Source organism: Anabrus simplex, chromosome 1, assembly GCF_040414725.1.
Source record: "Anabrus simplex isolate iqAnaSimp1 chromosome 1, ASM4041472v1, whole genome shotgun sequence".
Taxonomy (NCBI): Eukaryota; Metazoa; Arthropoda; class Insecta; order Orthoptera; family Tettigoniidae; genus Anabrus; species Anabrus simplex.
The window spans coordinates 61,597,255-61,610,375 of record NC_090265.1 but is presented as its reverse complement, the minus strand read 5'-3'; the positions used below and the strand labels follow the sequence as shown (position 1 = coordinate 61,610,375).

Here is a 13,121-nt window from a genome sequence, read left to right as displayed (position 1 = left end):
GCTTTGTCAAAAGTAGTTACGCACCACTGGCGTGGTGACCGCCCGAACACACTGTCAAAAGTAGTTGTCAGTCCTTGTCCACGACTTCATATTTATACTTGTATCCCCTCTCTTCCGAGTTCAACGGAGTTCATTTTGGGACGACACTTTGCGGTTTGGCCCGTGGCTTTAATATATGATCCAATGATATAATCATTTTCTCAAATGCTCTATACCAATTCTCAACTATTATCGTTCGCTGGCAATGGATATACTCGCGAATTTAGCTGCCGTATCCCGGCTCGGGGTTTCGCGCTCTTTTGTGGCTTCCTTTGCCTTCAGCCAATCAACGAATAGCGTCCATGAATTCTCAGAATTACACCATGCAATCTCCCGCAGTTATTAAATTTTTATAAGTTTTATGGTATAGTAAGGCTCCTAAATTACACTTTATTCTGAATCGATACTTCACTTCCTTCTATCAGTTTAATCCACGGAGTTAGCCTCGCTAGTGCTTCTTACAATACGAAGTTGTCGCCTTGCTTTGGTCAAGTGAATTTTTCCATTGGTCCACCTTAACCACGTGACCGGCAAGGCTCATATTTTTTCTTCCAGTGCCAACCCCGCGTTCAACTCCCGCTAGTTACATGGAGATACCCCTACGTCATTTCTCAGAAATTTGCACTCGGCTCTCTGCGCTGTTGCTACTACCAAGACTGCCCGGGGCTATGAAAACTTTGGCAACAAGTTATCCTCTCTCTTTCCTCGTTGCCACAATTTCTGAGAAATCTAATTCTGTCACTCATTGTGTTTGTTAATCTCAATGGAGACAACAGTCTGTGGTATGGTGAAACCTGCCATCTCGGCCTGGCCTGTTCTTACTGTATGTACAGTAAGATACTATTTATTCTGAAAATGAAATATATATTCCTCAATAATTCATCATAATTATAATTGCATGACGCTTATCACACCCCCACCAGGGCGCAATATACATATCAATTTACAAACTACTAAATGAAATTTAACTAAATTACATATAAACACTCACCATCATTCACTAATCAATATTCACACAGTTGGTTTTTGCATTTAAGAGGTACTTTCTGTAGGAATACTTGATAGACTCTAATGAGTTACTGCTGCGGATGTTACTTGGAATTGAGTTCCATAATCTAGCCCCGTCGCAATAAATGAGCGATTACAGGCAGCTAACCTGCTAAAGGGAACGGCAAGTGTAATAACAGAGCGTATATTCTGCTGGTGAAAGCGGGAAAGGTATGTAAAGTTAGATGACAGCTAGTGGGGAGTTCTTTCAGTTAGCGATCTGAACACCAACACGGCTACATGAAGATGTCTGAGTTCTTCAAATTTCAGGAGGGAAAGTTGCTTGTAATAAGGTGTGACATGTGTGTCACAGCGTATGGAGTATATAAACCTTATACAGCAATTCATGGTTCTTTGTATCTTTCTAATTTGTTCTTTCGGTGCAACTTTGTATACAGCATCACAGTGATAGAATATAGGGAGAACTAACGATGACTTTCATATTTAAAGGTAGAATATTTTGGTGGTACTTGAGAGGATGGAGTGAGGCATATACACTCTTACAGATACGAGTGACATTTACATTTAAAACACCTGAATTGAATATATGAAACTTTTTACAATTTCAGTAACGGTGCTTTTATGTTGCGTGGCTTACTTGCAGTACTGAAGTGATTTATAGCTCTAAGTCGCAAAGATACTTCTGAATAATATAATATTATATTTTGAAGCTCACTACGGTCACATTAATAATAATGATAATAATATATAATAAATAAATAATAGCAACATAAATTTAGTTACGTGTATTTACTTACCTTGGGGTACTACATTGTGGATCCTGTTTATTGTCTGTCTTTCCACCCATTCAATGATAGTTTGTATAGACTTAAAAGGCTCTCCTTTGAAGTCCAGCTCCACAGCATCGGCCAAGAAATTATCCGTTAAAAGTTTCTTGAAACGCTCCTTCACTTTTCTGCTTTTGTCAAGAAACACTCTATTAGCCAGAAGTACGGAGGCCCCACCTGCTGACTCCTGCAAGAAAAAGTTGAAAATTGAACATATTGAATATTGTACAGAGATGTAGGTGAAGAAAATTATTTAGAAACCTGCATGGATGTTTACTTTATAAATGTTATTACTTAGTTTTAGTAAGTTTATGGCTTAAAGAAGTAAAAAAATGCATGCAATTATGCCCTACAGCTAGGTAAAAATGACCTAAAAAGTAAAATATGACTTCATTTTTGGAATGAGTAACAAATATTAGATTATGACTAACATTAAACATGTCAAAAAGTGATTAGCGATAATACATCAGACATTTAACCATGCGATCTGACAGAGCCACTGTAGGTAAATGCGCTGATGACACCATCATTTACAGAGCTATTCGCAAAGAGAACGACGTAAATAGGTTAGCCAGATCTGGATAATGTGGCTCTGTGGTACAAAATAAATATAATGCATATAAATGTACAGAAATGTAAATATATCCGCTTAACTAGAGCAAGATCACAGTTACAAAACCAAATTTCACAGTGTGGTAAAAACCTGATGCCTTGCACCTCAATAAATTTGCTTGACATTCACATTTGCAGCAATATAAAATGGAACATTCATGTTTGGGAAATAAGGTGCAAAGCATACGGAGTCTTGGGATTCATCCGCAGGTCTCCACTGGGAGTCAGGAAGAAAGCAGTTCAGACAGCCTGTTTGTCATTAGTAGGGCCAATACAGTTGTACGGGCTTCCTTCCTGGAACCCTACTACAGTGGAGAACGTGATAAAACTAGAGGAAGTTCAACGCCTAGCAAGACGTCTACGGTAATTACTCAACACGGTCATTTAATACAGCCAGGTCACTGCCCCCCATAACAAGACTCTGTAAACAAATAGATATTGTTTTTCTGAGAAAATCCCTCGCAGGTAACATTCACATAAACGATAAACCCTTTCAACCGCTTACAGCTGAACTATATTTCAGCCTAAAGGGGTCGAGGTGTGTCCCTTTTCCCTCCATTTGCTAGAACAGTATCACATCAAAGTGGCTTCTTTATTCGTTCTGCTCGACTGTGGAATGAACTCTCACCACAGATAAAAGAACTACCTACAGAAAATGTTTGTAAAGAGGTAAAAGGAAAGTATATATAATGAAACCTTCTGTACATAACATAATGTTTCTACTGTGTGAATGTTCAGTACGCGAGGGAGCAAGGATGAAAGTTTATGGGATCCCGAGTGAGTGAGGCTGTATGTGGGTATGAGTGAGCCGGCCTAGGTGAAGTATACAGTATGTGGCAATTCCAGTGAGTGTGTGTGTGCGTGTATAGAATTATTTGAATGTTGAATAAGTCTTATGAATATCATGTATACATGTCTATGTAAATAGGTAACTGTATATAAGCACATTATGTAGAATATAATTGTATATTTTAATATTTCATTTTAAGTGCGGATGGAAGCACGTTCGTGTATGTGGAGCTATGCGCTTCCTCCACTGACTACTCTTAAATTGCACCTACAGTTTGTGGAAAATAATAATAATAATAATAATAATCATGCACGTCTGTTTTTGTTTATCATTATGTTTATCTCTAGAATAGGAGTAACATGAGCGACCACCACCGCAATGCCTGGACACCCAAGGGATGAAGAAAGGAAGACGTTTAAAACGTAGACTTGGCACCAGGGAACACTGGCAGCTGCACAGTGGTACTTTTCCTGTCGTCCAACATCCCAGACACCAAGAAGGAATCCTGCAGTGCCAAGAATGCTGATCCGCTATAACAAACGAGCATTGCAGGAAAATGAACATACTTGTGATTGATACATACTCCTCACTAACATAACCTAGAAACTTGCATGCACTGTCTACAAAATGTCAGATGTTGTATACAGGCACCTATTTCCACCCATGTCATTTTGTCCTGACCTTTATTACCCGATTACACCGCTATTGATACCAATCACTACGTCTGGCCTGGTAACAAGCTGAGCATGGAGACAGACAGATATTTCTATAGTATCACACTCCCATTCCCGTGCTATATTTTTTTTCTTAGAACTATTATCATGTCGGAGGCGATGTAGATTAGAGTAGATCGCCACGCGGGGGGAGCGGATTTCGGGGTTCCTCTCCCGAAAAATACTGTTCCTCAGTCAAGGTTCGATTGTGATGTGTGTGGAGGGCTGAGGATGCAGTTACGTTACGTGCTAGTCATGCGCTATTTCTATCTTTAATATTGGACTTCAGAGGAAGACATTCGGTGAGTAGAAGACCACCGAGACTTGGATTCCTGTGGCTGAGGATCCAGTTACGTTGCATGGTGGTCAAGCGCTATTTCTATCTTTATTATTGGTCTTGACTGGAAGACATTAGGTGAGCAAAAGTTTGACGGGACTTGGATTCCTGTGGCTGAGGATCCGGTTACGCTGCTTGTCGGTCACGCGCTGTTTCTTTCTTTATTTTTGGACTTCACAGGAAGACATTCGGTAAATAAAAGATATCCGGGACTTGGATTCTGATGGTGAGGATCCAGTCCCAGAATTTCGGGCCAGGCGTATAAACGCCTTTATGAAATTATTCCCATTATGCGCTTAATTTAGAAAACAGGCTCCAGCTGTAGAAAATCTCCGTTCGGCCAATCGTCGAATATTCCAGTCCCGTCTGGGGGATCGAATCCAAAACGCACCTGAATCAAGTCCAGCGTTTTCAAAATCATGCGTAGCGCATGATTACAGCTGGAAAATGGTATAAACGGAATCGAGAAATTCATAACGACCTTCAATCTGGTGAAATCTATACTAAAATAATGAGGCCCGTCAAGAAATTTTACTGTAGTATAGATTCCAACACTCTCATTTCAAACTTGGGTAAACATTGTGACCGTTCATGACACTGTAAATAGCGTAGCGGGACACCCTGTAACAATAATATGCCGTTTTCCACGTCATTCTATGATGATTAGTCTCATAACTAGCAGATTCTAGCACTATACGGGACATGAACGACTCGCCGCTGTTTCAACGGACGAAAGCCTCATTGCGCGTAATGACCAAAGTGAGTCATACGCTAGTTAGCAATTAGAAATTTTATCTCTCTTGTGGGAGTGAGCAAGATGAGGCAAATACCACGTGACAGCCAGTGGGCTGTACTTAATTATGTCGGGTTAACCTAGGGAAACGTAATTCCCTGAGTATTTGTTAGTGTACTCAGTAATGCCAGCCAAAAACCTTCACTTGTTTCGAAAATTATACAACGGTGAGAATAGTAATATTAATCACGTGAATCCTGACTTACGCAACGAATATTTATAAGTAAGAGCTCGTCATAATCAGAGAATGTTCTAGTTAATTATGACAGCCAAACATATTCCACTTACCGGTACTTAACATATCAATTACTCGATGTGTAATTACGAAAAGACGTCATGAGTCTGGCCAGGCGGGCCTAAGCTCGACTTTTACAAGGCGTAGTGTCAACTATCAGAAAGGTACTAGGTGACGCTTTGATGATTATGATCAAACCCATGATCCGAAAAGGATGAAATTCGATCAGTGGGATATAGATGGTCAGAGCTATCTTTGGATATGCTAATTAATTTCGACAAATGATTATTAGTGGAACGATGTTCGGGAAGTGGGCGTGTTTATCCCCCACCCTCGATTTTAACCATCTTCAGCATAAAAGAAGTTGGATTGAGGACTATCCATCTATTATCTACTGTGTTCTCAGACCATTCAGACGTGTCGTTGTTCGCACGGTCAGTGGAGTTGTGCAACATTTTCATTTGTGGTGCAGTGCTACGCTTGTACCACATAAGTGGTGAAATACCATGTAAATTGTTAGTTTGAATATATTAATTACTCATATGCCACAGATTGTGAAGAGTTTATCTATTCGCGATATTCCGTACTATGTTGCAATCACCGAAGTGAGTGAATCAGGAATAATCTACCTACTGGGAGCTGCGTGGCATCTAGAACTACTTTTATGTATGTGTAGATAAATGTGTGCGTGACGCAATTAAAGTACAATTGGTCAAATAAAGTGAAGTTCCGTGAAAACGTAATCAACATTACGACTATAGAGTTGAAAGGAGAATTGAATAAGAAACATAATGGTTTACCTATAATAATAATAAATGGGCAACGTCTGCCAAAAATATAAACGTAATGAGTCAGTTGTCTTACATGTTGAGGTGTTCTAAAGTAGACAGACTTCAGGTCCTTAACATCAAGTCACAGTGCTAGTGTGTGTACGCTATACTTAAACAAAATTTGAGTGTTAATAACTGTATATGCAAATGAGAAGATCAGGGTAACGAAACAGCAGACCATTATCGTTAGCGGGTTGGGATACTTAAGTACATGAGTAATTCTAACCGTAACCGATTGTAGTGCGTATCACATAATTAACGCAACTATAATCACATTGTTTCCTCATTGCATATGTGAACAGGTGCTCGTCGATCTTGAGGGGAGAATCTACGAGTTGTCTACCTACCCTTCGTCCTAGTGCATCAGGTGTTTTCAAGACCATCCAACCCCTGGTCAAAATCTACAACACGGAGGACTTCATCATAGAGACGAACCCAAGACTCCACCACATCGAAGACGTCGAGATGATAGTTTAAGTTCATATGGATGTGCCCATCCTGAGGAAGAATGATCACAATAGATAAGTACATTTCAAAATTTTATGTTTGAAAGTCATTTCCCACCTGTAAATAAGTAAATTTTGCATGTTAATTAGGTAAAATATAAATAATGATCGCAAGCTATTTCAAAGGGATTATAGTTTCTTAGTTTAATATAGTAAGGAATTTCTTTACTGGTATGGAAACCAGCATTTTGTTTAACCCCCTGGGAAGATAAATGCATGATAATTATAAGATTTTAGTATTGATATTTTCTTTCTGTAGAGTATTATAATGAATGGGAGTAGTATTCATTTAAATAATTTCAATTATTATCATGAGATGGGACGTTATGTGTCCTCAGAAAGTTCTTAGACTACTTTATACTTCACACGTAAGACAGGATATTTTAGAAGTTATAGCTGGAACACCGGATGCAAATATGATTTTCTAGATCTTGGATATAATAGGTAAATTTTAAAAATTTCTCGAAAAATAGATTCTTCTGTAAATATGTGTGTGTTTGGAATGTCGACGTGAGAACTATGGTCAGATAAGACGTCGCCATTTGATAGTTTGAAGCGAAATGGAAATGTTCAGAGATAATTTATGTAAAGTGTGAGGAATCATGCCACACCAATGACGATGATATGAGGTTGAATAAATCCATATAGGAATAAAGTATGTTAGAGTTGTACTATGAGAGGCTGCATTAAGCCACATTTAATGTCGAAGCGGCTGAGGGAAGAGAGATATCCTTCCTTAAGAGAGTTGAAAACGGACAGTGCGTATTACGTTATGTTTAGTGAAAGTGCCGACTGAATATGCCTCGAAGATTTACGGTTGGGTGTCTGAGGAGAACGGACTGAAAGGCTTCACAATTCTTGGGACGTTCATTGGCTGTTCATTTCTGGTAAAATACGACATAATACTCAAGCGCAGAATAATAAATTGTCATCTCTGTAATAGAATCAACATATTAGGAGACGGAAGAATTCCTCCCAACTTTTATTTCATTTATTTGATTCGATTTAGGTATTTAAATATGCATCCGGTCGTAAGAAGACTACGAGTTCGACCCCATCTGAGGGCGATGAATATCGTCACCGTCACCTTGATGATGGAAGAACCACACCTTCCATATATTTGTGTATATATTAAAAGTGCTATTATGTGTGTTATTTTCAAATAAGTGTGTTATCATATGTGATATCGTGGTATTATTGTCAATGTGTTGTCCATAGGTTCAGCGTTGTATTATTCTATGGCATTATTCATAATCCCGGCGAAATACGCTCATGCGGTTATTTACATCATTGTAAATAATATTCGAATAAGGTTAATTAGTAGGTATTATAATATGACTTTCAAATATAATTTAAGTATCTAGGACTGACCATGCAAACAACAGCAACAACCTATAGGATTCACATAAAGTCTAGAGTAACGGCGGCCACCAAAGCTATACATGATATTAAGACAATTACCAAGCTTTCACTAGAAACTGCTATGAAACTATTCGATGCGAAAATTGCGCCAATTGCCACATATGGACTGGACATTATATGGAATAAACTGGGTCTGGCTGAGCTGAAGACAATTGAAGCAGTCAAGTCGCGCTTCCTGAAAGCTACACTGGGAATATGAAAATACACAAAATCAAGGCTTGCATATGAGCTTGCAAAGGAAACCTTCTTCATCGAGGACCTCCGAATGAAGCGAGGGTTTCCATCCACAGATGCTTGGGAAAAATTAATGCAGGACAGAGTGAAGAAGAGGGAAGAAATCTGGCTCGATTTCTACTCAACGGAGGCGATGATGAATAGAACATGGACAAAGACCAATCAAGACATGCGGCATTTCGTTAACTCGATGGCGGTCCATGGGTATCATCATAAACTTTGCAACACTGAGTACTTCCATGACCCCGACGAAATCTGTGTTTGCAAGCTGTGCAATGAGCATTGCAGTCGATATCACGTAATCACGTGCAAAAACCGGGGATTATCTATTGTGAACTTTTTTAATAGTGAGAAGTGACAGTACATATGACAAACTTTGTTTATACAATGCACAATTTGTGTGCTGTATCTTCATTAATTATGATGATTAATAAAGTGTTTATTATTATTAATATAATGGGATGTGCTTATCACAATTAAAATATTGCTTAAATCACGTGAATATATTACATGATCATTGATGATCATGTTGCATCGTACTTTAACTCATGAATGCGAAGTCATGATGATTACACAACGTGTAATTATAAATGTGCCTTTTACTGTGTATAATTAACTAATCAATCAATTAATTAATGTGTGCTTTTAATAATGTGTGTGAACAGTTTAAATTATAATGAGCGGAATGTCTCTCAAATATTATGGAATTATTTGGAGCATAATGAAAATTCTGAACGGACAGATGATCATTAATGCCGATGATCGAAGTCCCACATATCTTTGATTAATGTTAAATTTCATGGCACATTTTATATTAGTATTTGTGTGTGCTCTTTTCTCAGTTCAATAACATTTATATTCGTAAAAACTTAGAATATAATTCTTCTAATTTAGTAGTGACGTTGTATTGCATTTATATTTGCAACCCCTACTTACAAATGTTTCGTTTAATGCTCATTGATAGGGAGGTTCCATCGGCCCACTTGCTCTAAAGTCTAGTCGCGGTTACTATGCAGTAGGGGTGATGGGACTTAGATTCTAGGGTCGTTCTTCGAAGATTTCATCATGTATATTCCGTTCAGTTAACGCACTTACGTATTATTATTATTATTATTATTATTATTATTATTATTATTATTATTATTATTATTATTATTATTATGCACTGAAGCCCTGGACAGGTGCAATATATTATTGAAGGCTTCGTTATACAAGATTCTAAACTAATCACCCTTCAGGGTGCCGGTCATACCCTGACCAGCCCGATTCCGTTCACAAAGTACCACCACATCTACATCTATGCAGTCTAGCTAAAGAAGTGTCGCAAGGCCGAAGGGCTAAAATTGCTCATTGGATATGGGCTCCGTCCATATTCCGTCGAGACGCATTGTCTCTCTGTTAAAACGAGCGAGGAAATGAGATTGGCTGACTATAAAATACCGGACATCATGCAAATATTTTAATGAAATATACATTGAAGTAATGTGCAATAAACAGTGAGATCAACTGGTCTCGTTAGTTGACATGGAACATTAAATATACTGTCTTCACCACCGTCACACCGGGCGAGTTGGCCGTGCGGTTATACGAGCTCCTTTTGTCACTAACAAAATTAACAGTTGAACTGAAATTTCTTTCACTTGCCTCATGGGAGGCTGGAATAGATACTCGGTAGCAGAGCAAGTCTTGGATATTTTGTGCTGTTATTTCTCAACTATGCGAGGGGAGATCTTCATCAAAAGTAAATAAATTGTGATAAGAATATCGGCAAAGTTTATTCGTCCTTAGTCTGCGCCAACATTAACTCGTTTTGACATAGACCTAAGAACATATTTCCGAAACAACCATAAAGGGACGATTATCTGTTGTTCACATTTTGACGCACTTCCTGTGTAACGTTTTGTTTAAACGGCACGTGGTGTTCCCGAGCTGTCACCCATCAAAGTACTGACCACGCCCAAAGTTGCTTAACTGCGGTGATCGGACAAGAACCGGTGTAGGCTATTCAACATGGTATTGTCATTGCCAAAAATGTGGAACGTTTCACGATTTTGGGTGTCATCCTTGAGCAGGGGCCATGCAATCTTCACTGTATCGTTTCAATTGCAGTACATGTACCGCCCAAGCGAGTACAAGAAAAAAAGGATTGAGGCAATGACACTCGGTACTCCCAAGCAGTCTCTTCTCCAAATACTGACCACGTCCAATGTTGCTTAACTGCGGCGATCGTACGAGCACCGCTGTGTTAACATGGTTCGGCCGTTGGCAAAAGGTGAATTGAGCCAACGGCATGTGGTGTTCCCAAGCGGTCACTCATCCAATTACTGACCACGTCCAATGTTGCGTATTAATAATGTTATTTATTTTACGTTCACTAACTACTTTTACGGTTTCCGGAAATGCCGGCATTTAGTCCCGCAGGAGTTCTTTTACGTGCCAGTAAATCTACTAACCCGATGCTGACATTTATGTGCACCTTAAAATACCACCGGACTGAGCCACGTTCGAACCTGCCAAGTTGGGGTCAGAAGTCCAGCTCCTCAACCGTCTGAGCCACTCAGCGCGGCCAATGTTGCCAAACTACGGGTATCGGACGCGCAACGGTGTATTCAACATTGTACGGCCGTTGGCGAAAAGGGAACTGAGCCAACGGCGTGTTGTGTTCCCGAGTGGTCATTCATCCAAGTACTGACCACGTCCACTGTTGCTTAACTACGGTGATCGGACGAGAACCGGTGCATTCAACATGGTATGGCCACTGGCAAATGAATAAATTGCTCTAATGAGAATATCGGGAGAATATCTGTCAATAATCTTGCTATTATTTTACATGTATGGAATACTAATCTAATGTTTTAAAAATATACTTACCAATACTTTTACTTTATTCAAGAACTCAGCGTACCCGCGTGTACTGTTACTAGGTCTTCCAGACTTTAGCAACAGTGCGGATCTCATCTCCTTTGCTGTTTCATTGCAAGATCCACTGTAAGCCATTGATAAGACGCTGTGCGCGCCTAGAGGGGAGAAGAGCACGTTGCCTTCTCTAGATCTCAGTTTCTGAGAAACCAAGAACACATTAAGTTTAGTAAAGTAGAATAGCAAACGATAGAGTGGCATTTATTCAGTGATTAAGACCCAAATATACAAACGTCAGTAACATATTCTGTTATCTTAGATTTCTAAAACTGGGATAATATCATTATCTCGGATAACGCTCATTTCTGTATTCAGCATATAATTTATTATCTCGGTCTACCAAAACTAAGTTTACGTCTCAATCTGAATTGGAACCCTAAATTTCTCATACTGATGCTCGGAAAGCAAATGACAACGTGCTGCTACCACTATCGGCAAATAAACAAGTTTTAAATTCTATTCGGGGTTTGCAAACAATTTATCAAAAATTTTGCCCTCTATTGATCAGAAACGAAGAAAGAAACTTAGTATGACTTTCAAACAGAAGGAATTATTATAGAATTTGGTGGCAGAAAACATTAACATCATGGAGAATAATGAAATAAATTATGGCCTTCACATTGTATAATTCACTCAAGAAAGAAGCCAGTATTGCTTAGTTCTTTATTAAACAGTCATCCAGTCGTGTACCATACAAGATATAAGCTTTAATCGATAATTCATCTTAAGCCTACCTATTTGTTGGGAATTCCAGGTTATGTTCGATCGTGGATAACACTAACAGTGCCGAAGCTTTAGATAACGTAAAACGTACTGTCATTTAGACTTTTAAGGCCCGTGTAACTATTTATGATGTACATTTTGTGATTATGCCGTGTAATATGCTATAAAAGACACTCAACGCGCGTTTCGAAAGGTATTTAGCCTTTCTTTATCACGAGAAAACAGAAAACGGAAACATGACGCATCAATGGTTGCTAAGAGAAAGCAACAAGGAACTTAGAATGCTGCCCTAACATGTAACAGAACGCAATTTTATGCCCAAGCTAAGGACAAGGAATGGCAACAGTAAGCATCACTCTCTGATGGTTCCCATAGTAGGTGGCCATGATTCACTGAGGTTGTAGCCTGTATTGCGGTTGAAATTATCTGGTTGTTCACGTATTTCAACCGTCTCCCTGATGATTTTGGGGTGATATTGTTCTCTGTCTTCTCCTGATGAAGAAAGGCAAGGTGCCTTTCGAAACGCGCGTTGAGTGTGTTTAATAGTGTACTAGCTGATGTACCCGTGCTTCTCTACGGAATTCAGCATTGTATACAGAATTCTGGTTAACTCCATCATTGCCGGTTCCAAGACCGGGGCCCCATCTCGCAAGTGATGGGGAAGGAGGAGGGGGAGGAGTAACACCTCGTTTAAAAAACCTGGGTCCATCTGGCTCCGGATGGTAGTACCCTGTAAGGGCCTCTGCCTAGGGTTACTAGGTGAAACCTGGCCAACGGTCTCAAAGACGGAAGAGGAGTTTCAGATTCCCAACGGCGGAGAGAGCGGAAGAGCTGCCTCCAGGACTCACAATCCTGGTTGTATTTTCGTGGTCTTCGGACCACACTAGAAATAACTTTCATCAGTGATGGAAGTGTGTCAAAGTCCTTAATGGCAACTCCGGCGGAGATGGAGACCATCGGTACAGTGTAGTTGGCAGATGAGCACTCTATCTTTCTGGGAGTTAATGCATAGAGGAACGTAGCGTTTGTTTTCCAGAGGAGCGGCTGCAAAAGGCGTCTGTTCTCCAGGTCAGGAGCGGCCTAACTACCTGCTGGCAGCAGCTCTAAAATGCTTGGCGACAGGCTCCGTGACA

At 39.6% G+C, this 13,121-nt stretch overlaps 1 non-coding gene and 1 pseudogene across 1 annotated transcript; both read right to left on the bottom strand.

Annotated features, from left to right (window-relative positions):
- Positions 1–10,373: 10,373 nt before the first annotated feature.
- On the bottom strand, positions 10,374–10,479 carry LOC136859316 (U6 spliceosomal RNA). Its single transcript, XR_010858961.2, has one exon. It is a non-coding gene; the product is annotated as a U6 spliceosomal RNA (small nuclear RNA).
- Positions 10,480–10,990: 511 nt separating this feature from the next.
- On the bottom strand, positions 10,991–11,109 carry LOC136859368 (5S ribosomal RNA; annotated as a pseudogene).
- Between the last annotated feature and the right edge of the window lie 2,012 nt (positions 11,110–13,121).